Source organism: Lepisma saccharinum, chromosome 30, assembly GCF_977018435.1.
Source record: "Lepisma saccharinum chromosome 30, izLepSacc3.1, whole genome shotgun sequence".
NCBI lineage: Eukaryota > Metazoa > Arthropoda > Insecta > Zygentoma > Lepismatidae > Lepisma > Lepisma saccharinum.
The window spans coordinates 13748629-13761032 of NC_139258.1; the positions used below are offsets into that span (position 1 = coordinate 13748629).

At 36.8% G+C, this 12404-nt stretch overlaps 1 protein-coding gene across 3 annotated transcripts in view; it reads left to right on the top strand.

The window, feature by feature from the left end:
* Shaw (potassium voltage-gated channel shaker cognate w) overlaps positions 1-12404 on the top strand; it is a 376242-nt gene that overhangs the window by 323456 nt on the left and 40382 nt on the right. The window lies entirely within an intron of this gene.

The following is a 12404-nucleotide window of genomic DNA, read 5'->3' on the forward strand; positions in this document are numbered from 1 at the left end:
AAACACAAACAACGAACACAACGAACGATAACAACCAAACACAAACAACGAACACAACGACCGATAACAACCAAACACAAACAACGAACGATAACAACCAAACACAAACAACGAACACAACGAACAATAACAACCAAACACAAACAACCAAACACAAACAACGAACACAACGGAAGATAACAACCAAACACAAACAACGAACACAACGAAAGATAACAACCAAACACAAACAACGAACGATAACAACCAAACACAAACAACGACCACAACGAACGATAACAACCAAACACAAACAACGAACGATAACAACCAAACACAAACAACGAACACAATTAACTATAACAACCAAACACAAACAACGAACGATAACAACCAAACACAAACAACGAACGATAACAACCAAATACAAACAACGAACACAACGAACGATAACAACCAAACACAAACAACGAACGATAACAACCAAACACAAACAAAAGAAAGTTGATCTGAAACTCAAGTCCTATTCTCGCGCATGTTTTACACCTACTTGTACACTCCTGTTCACATAAAGTGGCACATTTTGTAAGGTTGGACAGTTGTAGTATGTGCCACTTTATCTGTACAGGCGTGTACGTCCCCTCTTGAATTTCGAAGACGATCTATTTTCCTTGGTCGAGCAAGATGTTGCGTCATATTTTAGTAGTTATTTCTTTTCTCATTTTACGCCGGGTATGCTTCCCGAAAGTAATCGTGACAAACATGGAGGATGATTACATGAAACTGCCGAAGGGACTTTCCGGAAACAGACCACCAGCCGTTTATCGCCGAGCGCGCTACGACGCCAAAGATCCAAGGTTCGAATCTCGGCATAAGCACACGTGTGCTTTACTTCATCAGTTTTATATCAGCACTCATCTTCGCAATTAGCCAAAAGTGTCAGAAAAGCGAAGTAAAGCAACTCAAATCAACACAACACATCTGTAGGAACATTTCTAAAAAATGGTTGGCGACACTGCCACTTTACACAGTCGAAGAGCAAGCACTCGTTATCTTTTTCGTGATCAATTCTTGGCTCCGAAAACTGTTCATTACGAAATTGAAGATTCCGAGAAGCTCTTTATTCTCGGTACAAACAACATCCGACATAAACTTGCAACGGAATAATGAGTAATCTTCTTTGGCAATAATTAATTAATATTTTTCTACTTTGATCTGAATGTTAATTAAGGTACGAGCTGAAACAGAACATAGGGCTTTCCACTATCCTCTCGTGAGCCAGCGAGATTGTTATGTACACAGAGAGCTTTAAAAGCAAAATGGCGTTTGCATCCGTTTGTCACACGCTCTAACTCAAGTTTGAAAATATCTCTTCTCGATATACATTATCGAGCAGTAATATAAAATATAGCAACCACATAATATTTATTGAAATATGTTTTATATTTGTCGATAAAAGCTAGACGTTAACACACCAAACCACAGTAAAGTACAAATGTAATTCCTCAAAAACAAATTTCTTCAAATCGTCTTTGGCGTGTACATTTTCCTGGAAACACAATGTCAAAAATTAGATGTGTCTAAAATTATGAAAAAGAAGAAGTAGCAGTTGAATCGCATTATATTACAAAAATTGTGCATAAAAAACTTTTTCGCGATAATTCTCGAATATCCATGTCTTCATTACCCAAAACGTTAAATGATAGGATATGAACTGAAATTATTATCTGTGTTAATATACCAGAAAGAGTATCTTAAGAAAATAATATAATACATAATATAAATTGAAATATCTTGAAGTGATATTATTTGAAAGAACTGAATTGTAAATTGAAAACAGTGCAACAAGTTGAAAATATGGATTGGGATTATGTCGATTAAAATTGTTACGGCCTCATATGTATCTGTACGCGGGGCATTGTTTACTCTTTCCTGAAGTCGGAAAAAAATATCGTATTTCTCGTCTACAGGCTGCACACAGACGCAAGAATAATGCTCAAGGGTAAATATTAAGGCTTGTGAGAGTGAATATCCGTAAAATTGAATGTTTATAACAATAATAATGAACCTTTTTGTATAATGGTTATGCGATTCTCATTATCGCGACGAAATGTTAAAAGAATATTTCTTACCTCACATGTTATCAGGAAGAATGCAATCGTTCAGAGTTTTCTATCGTTGCGAGCGTACCTTGGCCGCGACCTGTATGGTGCTGTAACCTAGTGGTGGGAGCGAAAAATAACTATTAAGCTTGCATAGCTATTCAGCCTGTTGTGAAACACGAGCTAAGCAGGCAGGAGACATTCTTTTGTGTAATTTGCAATCTGTTGATTATCGGAAGTGAGGTTATTTTATGTTGTTACTTTTCCTAACGTAATATAAACGTAATGAGAGTTACTTGAATATAAAGCTGAGGATTTACGGTGTAACTATTGTGAGGTTTCAATGACTCTCGTAGGTTAGGTCCAACTTTTGTGGATATGAAAACAAAGATGGTTAGGTTCATAATATGGAATACCATAGGGGGATTGCAATATTGAATTTCATACATAGATCCCATACCTTTCGTTATCTCTTTACGGATGATTAAGAAACGAAAGGTATGGGAAGAACAAAATATGATGGCTACAATTCAAGACATAAGAAATAAAAAAATGTGGTATTACAGGCGGAACGTTTTCATAGTGTCCCCAGAGCAGTTTTTATTTTAGTTCCATCAAACCAGAAACAGTGCTGCCATCTTGTAACTTTCTGTAGAGTTAACCACAAAGACAATGGTGAGTAACATAGCACCATGTTCATCAAATTGTTGCAAATTGTTGTCGGTGCACAATAATAATATATGTTAACCAGCCTTAAAGGTCGGTCAAGGTAACCCACATCGGTAACAAAATGCATTTTACAATATGGCGGACATGCAGATGTGGTTCATTTGACAAACAACTCCTCATATTACAAATTCCAATGCACTTATTTACCTTTTCACCGCAAAAGGGCTTTCCTAGAGCTAAACAATGGATATTCAACTATGCATAGTCAAAACATTCAAAACTGGCTGCGAATAAGCACAGACAGAAGGGCCAATACATTCAGCAAAATCACCTTGTGTGTTGCCTTCTCACGTATGCATAATTAATTGAATGAATATTGGATTAGCTGGCACCAATGTATCTCTCTCTCTCTCTCTCTCTCTCTGATAAAAAAAGCGATATTCACAAATGGCTCGATGGGGTGAGCAAGTCACATGGAAATTGAGTACGGTAATGAACAGAATTGTGTTGATACGCTTCTGTCTACTGGAGGAGAATATACACACTCACTAGAACAGTCGACGGGTAGTTTTGCCAAACATATATTGTTTGTTACATAAGTGTTCCATTGCAGCAACTGTGCAGAAAATGTATGATTTATGGTTTTTTTCTTCCAGTTGTATTATCAGTTCTTGGGAACATGTTCCCTACATTAGCATATACAATCCTGGACTGATATTGTTTCCAACTAAGATTAAATGTTCTCCAAAATGCAGAAAATATGTGTACACATCTTGTAAGTGTTTTCGTGTTAGAGCAACGATGAAAATTAGATGTGAGACTTTGAAGCACACTGTAGTACAATAGTTATGAAAATTTATTTCCATTTCTGCATTAAAATTTAAGAAATAATTAGACTATATTAATTTGTCCCGTTTTCATTATTTTCGGAGCAGAAGCTTTCAATGATTCATTTAGTCTTCAAATATCAATACATGCTTCATTCCCTTTTGAGTAAAACTTTTTTTATCACTTAACCCATATTTTTTAAACGCACATACGCTTTGTTCACTAAAACCTTGTAAATAATTATGGATATTCCATTGTTATCTTGAAGGTGTGTCTCTAAACTAAACAATAAGTTTATTTTTTTCCCTTTTTAAGTCTCAATTGCAAATAGTTCTATTCATTAAAAAATATTATAAGTGCTTGGTACAGCTCACCGCTCACGAGAAGATCCCCAAACGAGGGGAAACGGGGAGCGGGTGTGAAGGGAAGGACCGGTCCATTTGCAGATTTTAGGGGTAGCAGAAAGCCTTTCGAAGTGCGTGGGAGTTGATTTGCGTCAATCAAGCAGAGCGTGTGTCCTCAGCAACAGTTTGCTGCTTTTCTTTCAGTGGCCAGAATACTTTTGTATTGCTTATCCTGTGCATTATTTAGACTGATTTCAGAGAATTTTAAAATAATATACGGCAACGACTTTAGGGTTACCAGATGACAAACTTTAAAAAAGAAGGCAGTTTTAGATTGAAAAATGTTGTTAACTTTAGACGAAGACACACGTTTTGTGCTTACTGGTGTTTTGGTGGGCTTATAGATCACACACCCATGTAAAATAATTTTACACCGTTTCCGTATAACTAATAAGAGCCCTCATTGTAGGCAAATGTCTTAATATTCTAATATTTATTCACTATGCTCCTAATATTATACGGTTGTGAAGCTTGGTCCCTTACTTTAAAGAATAACATAAATTGACATTCTGCCTCGGAGTTTTTTTCTTCCAGGCCTAAAGTCAGGAAACCGTTTTTGTAAGACGTCACTAAAAACACATTTACATTACGGCAAGCTTCAGATCGCTGATCGACAGAATTTCACTTCTCCACTGCCATGTAACAACTAAGAGTAGAGCACAACACACATATCGTTGCCGTTGCGTAGATACCAATTTTCGTTTCGTCTCCCTCTCTCTTAGCATCACGTGTTCTACCCTGCTCGCTAACCTTCGCTATTGTTGCCATATTGTCATTCCATTCCTGGACACACTCGTGCAAACATCATTGAAAACAATTGAATAGCGTTCCAGCTCGCGGTTCACACCGTTCGGCAGGGACGGTAATGTGGCAAAATAGCACGGCGTAGTGGTTGCTTCTTTTATGCAGTGCATGTTCATTGGCTAGCTAGTAACTAGTGTTGTCAACTGTAATAATGAAGCACTATTTCTGTCACGGAAGGGGAAAGGCAGGTAAAGTGACGGTGAGTTTTGTTGGATTGGAAGCACCATATTTTTATTTTATACTAAGTATTTGACCGGTTTGACGTTGTGTGCGAGTGCTTCTGAACTGTAGACAATTTACCGAACCCATACCTGTGTTCAATGTTATCTACTGGTTATAATCAGGGCTAGGATTTATAGGTAAATACATACTTTTAGTTTGACGAAATATCGCTGAAACTTTGTGATATATTTGCGAATAGTAATGTTTGTTGTGATTTAAGGTACATTTTATTGTCAATATTTTTCCATATTTCTAACTTTAATAAATACTTACTTTTACATATTTAAGGAAAATATACTTAAGTTTACATATTTCAATAGGTTTAATTCACAAATTGTTCATATTTCATAATATTGGAATTGTTCAAAATAAATAAATTATGTGGCTCCAACAGCATTTCAACTCTTGGCTCCGGCACGTGTTCTTGTAGAAATGGCATAGAGGAGGCTGTCATTTTTGCTGCTTAATGCGATGCATATTGTTTTCTGTGTTAAAGTTGCCATGCTTTGAGGGGTGACCAAGTTCATAGCAGGGCCGGCGGAGGGCGAACCGTGCCACTCCCCCCCCCCCCAGAGCGGCAAATTTTCAGGGCGGCAAAATTTGAAGAGAAGAAAAAAATAAGCCTATTGAAAACTGTGGTCGAGCGAGATATTCTTTTGCGCTTAATAGTATTGAAATAGCATAAGTCGTCTCATTATTTATTTTATATTTTGATGTTTTACTTAGGAATATTGATTTTCAATTTCCCGTTCCTGCGTAATGACGGGGGGGGGGGTTCGAAATGGAGTGGCATCTGCCGCCACCGCCCAGGGAGGTAAAATGACTAGCGCCGGCCCTGGTTCATAGGAAAAGAAAAAGCCGCGCAGCTTATCGTCTAGTGGCAGTATATGTTGTTATTGTCTTGGAAGCCGGCATCGTTTGTAAATGTACAACAAAGGCAACCGACTGTCGCCGATCACAGAGAGGAAATAATAATACTGCTTGAGGCGGAATGTTGTGGTCCAATTGTCGCGGTTTAACACGTTGGAATGTTATTATCTGCCGTTGCAGTTCCGTACCAGTGTATACGGGTTTTGGGAGTGAACAGTTAGAACACCACCAGTGCAATAATGCAATGGAAAATAATATTTTTTTTTAGTTTGAAGTCACTCAAATAAGAAATCGTATGAAGAAGTCTTCTTTGCAGCATTTTTGGTAATTTTACGTATGTGTTAGTTCGTATTTTGCGAATTTTTAGTCCATATGTATGTAGCTACTTACAAAGCCACTTGTTAGTACATATTAATCCTAGTCCTGGTATAATGCATGACGTTTAAAACTAAACGTTAGATATACCTGAATTCTCTAATTTTCTTGTTGTACGTAACAGCTGTGCATCGGCGCACTGCAGCGATTTTTCTATCTGCTCCATTAGCAACACTGCTTCTTGAGTTGTGTCGCGCATCGCACGGCAGAAATATCTGTGCTGGACTCTACGGCAGTTAAAAAATACTGTTTATTTCTAAATTCTGTCATGAAACTCAAATCAAAGTAAGCCGCGGCGAATTGCATATTCTTACCTATTGTCAGAAACTTGCTGCTCACCAAGAGCCGCGGTTGATGTCACAAATGCTTTGAAATCAAAACCTCATGCGGCGCGGCGGTGACAACAGAAGAGACGCAAAGGTGCAACATTTTTTCTTTGTTGCAAGAAAAGTTTATTTTCTTTTCGCTTGCAACTGAGAGTGTTGTATTTCTTTACTTACTTTGAAATTGAAAACGGAAACAATATTAACAATTGTTTACAAATAACATTTTGTTACTAATCTTGAAGTTAAGCAGTTGTCTATACCACAAAAAATAGGATATTTCCAAATTTTCCTAAAAACCCGCCCGGGGCATTTTTAGTACCCGAAAAACAGGATTTGTCCGGGTAAAAGAGAACTTCTGGTAACCCTAAACGACTTGCGTCGCTGCACCGGTTACAGCGAGCCCACATATGTTTCTCACTCTGGGTGCACACCCCCGACCCTAATAGTGGATTCGCCTGCCGCTACGTCACTTCATTTCCGTCAGGGATCTTCTCCTGAGCGGTCAGCTGTAACTGCGTTGAGCTGTCGATTCAGTATCTCGGGTTTGAGTCCTGCCCTGGGCTGGGAATGGGTGTTGTTTTTGGTCTGTCCTTTCACACTCACCCTAATTGCTGTGATTAGATAAAAATTGCCTCCTTTATCATGCCTTAGTTAACTTAAACATACTTCTAACTTTTGCTAACAAGATTGTGCTTGTTTTATTGGTCATATAAATGCATATTTTAGCTTTAGGCCAAATTTTAACCAAACCTTGTGGAAAACCATATTTTTGGTAATATCCCTTCACCAGATATTATTCATAAAATAGTGTTTGTTGCCGATAATTCAAAGGGGAAAGCAAGGTTTGCCAGAAATATGCTGTAAAACAAAGCATAAAAGGTTTTTTCACCCCAAAATATTCAGTTTATTTTTTTATCTTTTAGAGCTAAGGTATGTTTGAATCGTAATCCAAAATAAAGTAATGATTTTGATTAATGATTGATTTGATGCTTTAAGTGCATTTATGCACAGGTAGGCTAATCGAAACTGGACCAACAGTTTAGATCCGATCTACAGGATGTCCCAGTTAAAAATAACCCGGCTCCAATAAACAGTTGCATGCCAAGGTTCATGAAAAGAAATGAAGTCTGTGTACCGATGACCTTGAGTATCTACCACCGTTCACGTTTCAATGGAGCACTCCACTTTACTGGTGCAATATAGAGCCTTTGAGCCAGGCTACTTCTAACTGGGACACCCAGTTAGGTTTACCATTAGCCCGGACAGTCCTGTTTTTTTTAGAGCTGTCCAGTGTGATGTCCGGGATTGCAAAATGTCCAGGGTTTTGAGAATCTGAACATGAAAATAGCTACCCGTATAGAATATTCACGACCAGAATTTATGACCGGCAAGGATCGATTATACCTTTTCTGATTTACAAGAGAGTGCACAAGTTATTAATGCAATTGTAAAAGATGCCATAAATATTGATAACCTATTTGATGAACGTACATTGTTGAAGAAGGTAATTCAAAACCAAAAGGTAGGTTGTGGTTCAAGTTCTGAAAAAGTACCAGATACTATTGAAGAGAAGTGGCAAGCAATTTTTAAGGTGTTTCAAAAGTCTGATATTTCACGTAACAACATTTCTAAAATGGTCGAGTTTGCTATGTCTTTGCCTGAAACATCTGCTCCAGTTGAGAGAGTATTTTCAAGTATGGGGAATATTTGGTCTAGGGTCATTTGTTCAAAGACGGCCAGTTTGTAAAGACGGCCTACCTGCAACGTTTTGTTGTGCAGCGTCGCACGTGGCGAAATTTGGAGCTAACGGTGCCTGTTCCAACCAAGACCATCTTGAGGTTCAGGCCGCAGCGCTCAATAAAGGCGTCATCATCTGGAGGCGATCGACTTATGGCTGTAAACCTCTTGTCGTATTTTTATCGTAGAGAATTAACGTATATTTATTTCTTTTATGAACTTAAATTTTTACATTTACCCTCCCAGTGAATATAGTTAGAAGATATACTATAGTTAGAATATTGAATATGTACACAAAAATTTTCATGAATGTATTTCCTTTTCGGAATAACTGGACTCTCAGATGAAGTTAAATTTTGACATTTACCCTCCCAACGAATATAGTTAGAAAAAAAGTAGAGTATTGAATATTAACATCAAAATTTTCATTCAGGAAAGCCACCACCTTAGCACAAAAAAAGGGTTGAAAACCGTTAGAAACGTTCTGGCGGAAAACATTCAACATTGTATTTCTTTGAAAAATATCCGGAATACTTGCCAGCTACAGTAAAACTCCTTACAGCTTTTGTATGAATTTTTTAATTTAAAAAAATCAATTGATTAAATTAAATCCTCGCATTAGGTTGATCGTAAACTTGCAAAGTCACGTAATCAATTAAAATTTCTTTAACTTTAACCAAAACCAGATACTGCAGACATTCTGTGTAGCTATACGATCTCGATACAAAAACTTAATTTCTATAACCTTGCAGCAAAAGCGAAAGAAATTGTTACAAGGGCAATGTTACATTTCTTTGAATAAAGACTAAACCTAAATCATTTGTCATTGTAATTTCGACCCTACTGACTTAATTGAACGATAGATAATAAACAAATTAAATATTTTCATTGTCGTTAGTATGATCTGTGACAATAGCATGAGTTTCAATATTTTCATATAAGAAAAATAATATTTCGATCTTAGCGTTCATTTGGAAAATTAACATTTGGAATATTTCCTTACACTGTGTTTACACACTGTTAATAAAATCGTGAAGGATGTTAGAGAATTATGAAACACAATTAAAAATCATCACTGATTTAATGCATCAAAATTACGAACATCGAAGCTTTACAAAGGCGAGAAAATAATAAAAGAGACAATTCACATAAATCAATCTTATAAAATTTACATGTATAGTTCATATTAAAATTACTCGGTAAAATTGCTTTTTGTGTGAAACATAAATAATATATTCTTGGATAATTTTACACACGAATATTTCATCGAAGTACCTGTTACACATCGTACCCTTGTATTTGAATGCACAATATGTCTTCCATTAACCTCCGATTAGCCTAAAGAAACATAAAACCGGGTTAAAATAAGAATGTAAATGTACACATATATCAATTTAGTCCAGTTGTGTAGCTATCTTTCAATAAGCATATTTTGAAACTGAAAATTTATGTAAATTATATGAATATGTTGTTATCGAATACTTGCATAAAATTTACACTAACAAACTGCTTTGGTAGATGTGACTGTAATATTTTAAACATTGGCTATATTTTGAAACAAATTATTTTGCAACCATAAGCAACAACGCATCTTAACGTTAACCAAAGTCTGTAATTCAGGGTAAATTATTTGATATTTCTAAAAAAAAGTTGACAAAACAAAGAAAAAAGATCAAATTTAAGAGTATGTTAGATGCCTATTCCGGACACATGAAATCTTTACATCATGAACTAAACTGTTTCTATTATTTATGTATGAGTATAAAACCTTTGTTACTTACCCTGTATCTTTTCGTAGGGACTGAATCACATGGAATTGCCCTAAACATCTCTCATTTTCAGCAACATCTTGAAGTAATGTGAACGTTAGTGTTACCTTTTTCATCATAATTATTAATTACCCCTGCAATTGAGCACACAACACTTATACGCCATACCTCTTGTACATTTACGCGTATTTACACTTCATATAAACTCGATTACAGTTCTTAAAATTGCATTGCAATTCCATATTCACTAAAAAGGTTCAACATTGATTCCAAAGAAGCAAATCAAACATTGCGGCTATCTCGCCTCCAGTTGCTGACGTTTAGTCACGTGACCGGAGCAAGCCATTAGGCTTTCAGATAGAGAAGGTAATGTTCCAACACGCAGTGAGGCTTTCTGAAATGGGGTGACATAAGCGCCGTGTTGTTTAGATGAAGCATCCAGCTGCATACTCGTAAATACAAAGGTAAGTGATAAAAATATAATGATCAAAATGGCTGATATAACTCTCTGCTTAATGAAAAACTCTAGATAAACAAGCGAATCTGTAGTTGTAGAAAAGTCAGGTTTATATGTGTGTTAGATGAGGTGTGGAGCATACAACGATGCTTCCTGGTTTGAATTCCATAACGTACAAGCTTCGCGTTTGTTGTTTTCGCTGCATGATACGCGTTGGGGTAAGGCGGCCCCTTCTGTGCATTAGCCATGTGGGGTAAGACGGTCCCCACTAATATTGTTATGCTAGTGGAATATGTCGTGAATTTAGATTAATAAATATGTGTCTTGCAATGATATGTAGTACAAGAGTTACAAGGCTCGGCTCCTTCATGAATGCACATAACATAACCAGGTAATTAGCTGTCATTAGATTGTTTAGGCGGGAGCATGCACTGGCGACCAGAAACAAAATTGTCCAAATTAGTGTAAGTCGTACTTTTGTATTTTGTGAACTTTATTTTTGCTGTAAGCAAGAAAAGTGCCAGTGTAGACGTGGCTGTTTCCGGGTTCTCGAGCACAGGTCTATACCCTGTACACCCTGTACACCACATTACTTCAACATCGCTGATACTACAGACGATGTCACAGCCTCATCCACAGGTGCAACCACTCCATCCAGTGGTCCCAACGCCGATGTTTGCCTTGTTCAATCTCCAGTCAGACCTAGGGCTAACTCACATGTCTCAACCTCCACCTTCGAGCCCATGCCTTCAACATCTCGTGGGACCATGAATGGAAATGCAAGCATGGTGCGGTTTGCAGATATAATGAAGGTACCACGTCTTGATACTGCTGGGCACAGGAAGAAACGCAGATGTGCATCTTCTGAACAGTTAACTTCCCTTGAATACATAGAGAAAGCAAAAGGGAGACCTGAACAGTCAAAAAAGGAAAGTACTCAGGCGCAAAAGAGTTGTGCAGATCGAGGGAAAGGAATATCAATGAAACGTAGTAAAAGACATTGTTCTAAGTGTGGCGGTTATTATTACAATGCAAGTGATGGGAAGGATTGGTTCAAGTGTAACGATTGATTGCTAGGGTTGGTTCCATGAAGACTGTTTTGGGCGAGATAGAGTCCAGGTTGGAATATGTGCTGGTGCTGTTTGTGGTGATAGTGATGGTTTATAGTGATGATAATGATGGTTTATAGTGGGGTACATGGAATATGGAATGCTGACGTTTTTTTCACTTGTTTATTACATTTAATGTAAGTTTTCATATATCGGAGCACCATTTAAGGGGGGTCCATCTTTGCACAGCCAACTTTTTAACGGTGGGCCGACTTTGACACATGTTTGTAAAAACGGCCTACTTTACACTACCTGCAATTTTGATTTATTGTGCAGACAGGATGTTTGGTTAGTGGATATTACCTGTATTTTCTGATAACCTAAATAACAATAGTGTTAATAAAAAAATTGCTTTTTCTTCAAAATTAATATTTTCTTGTTATTAAGGGAAAAAGTCCTTAGGGGTGCCGTCTTTGAACAAATGACCCTACAGAAAGCGGTAGACTTCTAGTATCCACTTTTAAACATGTGCTGAAAGTTAAAATTAATTCAGAACTTTCATGCTGTGAATGTTATGATGTTATTAAAACAAACAAGCCATTTCTGAAAAAGTCATGTCTAGTGAAAAGTGCAACTGAGTCTACCTAGAACCGAGAGGCTTCCTAAACATCAGAAAATGCATTATTCAATTAAACATTTGAAAATTAATTGATTGATTTTAGAAAATAATGTTAATATTTTTTGTACAATTTATAGTTTAATGTTCCAATAAAATGTTAAGGCTTTTAAGTCATTTCAATTTATTTTTGTAAA